The sequence below is a fragment of the Saccopteryx bilineata genome, chromosome 5 (assembly GCF_036850765.1).
Source record: "Saccopteryx bilineata isolate mSacBil1 chromosome 5, mSacBil1_pri_phased_curated, whole genome shotgun sequence".
NCBI lineage: Eukaryota > Metazoa > Chordata > Mammalia > Chiroptera > Emballonuridae > Saccopteryx > Saccopteryx bilineata.
In genome coordinates this window covers 181,933,915-181,935,544 of record NC_089494.1, presented here as the reverse complement: position 1 = coordinate 181,935,544, position 1,630 = coordinate 181,933,915, and positions in this window count along the sequence as shown.

Below are 1,630 nucleotides of genomic sequence, written 5' to 3'. Positions count from 1 at the left end.
TACAACATCAAGTTATTATTTTTTAAATATTTTGGTATTGAAGAATCAATAGATCTTCTATCTGGTGGCACCTGTATAAAATGCTACTAAACAAATACTATTGGAGACAGTATTTCTATTTGTAGTTAATTTTAATGCCATGTGTAAAAAAATGTTTGTTATACACTACATTTAGTCATGATAATTACATGACCAAATTATACTTCCAATCTTGCACTGTTAGTATAATTACATAAGTATAGGGCCCTGATATTAGAAAAATCATAATCAGAATTAAGCAGTTATATTTCAAAACCTGTTCAAAACTCTGACAGAAATAGAATCTGAGCTAACTTTCACAATGTCTGGTGTTTATAACGTTGTTGGGATATTGGGGGAAAATGTTCTCTTCCCTCCAAGAAAGAAAAGCTATAAAATTATCCCTCACCAATGAGCTAGAAAGAAACTAGCTTCCACTTATTATTAATTGTGATGGTATTAACAAATTTCCTAATATTGAACATTTTGTATTTTTCCTTAAAATAAACCACTCTTGGGCCATGACTATTATTCTTTCAGGGTACTGCTAGATTCTGCCAATTAGCCAATCTTTTATTTAGAATGTTTGCTCGATATTCAAGAGATACTATAAAATGTGTGGGTTACTGTGTGTACATGCGTGCATGCATGTGGGCAATGTTAATATTTACATTGCACTCACTGTGTGTGAGGAATAATTCTAAACACTTTAGATATAGTAACATTTAATTTTCACAATAACTATTTGAGGTAGCTACTAGTTATTCTCATTAAAAAAATAAAACTAAGGAACAGAGAATTCTATTCATTAGGATAAAATATACAGTTGCAACGCATGTTGTCTTTCACATACATATTTATATCTTTTCTAAGAGCTCAAAGGGTATATTTTTAGTCATCAGATGACTTTGCTTTATTGGTGATTCAGAGGCCTGGGATCCTTCCGTCTTGTGGCTCAACCATCACCAAGGGTTTCACTGTCAAGTGCATCCTGCTGGCAAAAGAGGAAAAGGAGATTGGAGAAAAGTATTAATTTCCTATAGTGGCTGTAATAAATTGCCACAAACCTAGTAGCTTAAACACAAATTTAATCTCTGACAATTCTGTGGGCTCTTAGGGGGAAGGGGAAAGAGGGGACTGGATCAAAGAAGGTGAAGAGATTAGCCAAAAAACATAACAAATAGATACAGACAAAAGAGTGGCAATAGCCAGAGGCAAGGGGGGGGCATGTAAAGGTAGTAGGAGGAGGGCAAAGGGAGGTGAATGGGGGTGAAAAGAGGAAAAGGAGATTGGAGAAAAGTATTAATTTCCTATAGTGGCTGTAATAAATTGCCACAAACCTAGTAGCTTAAACACAAATTTAATCTCTGACAATTCTGTGGGCAGAGGTCCAAAATGGGTGTCAATGGGCTAAAATCAAAGTGTTGACAGGCTACATTCCTTCTGGAGGTTTAGGGGAGAATACATGTTCTTTTTCCACCTTGAGGCTACCCACACTATTTGGCTTATGGATCCCTTCTATCCTTTTTTATTTTAATTTTAAATTTATTGGGTTGACATGGCTCACCAAACAATACATTTTACAAGTGTACAACTCAATATAAAACTATCT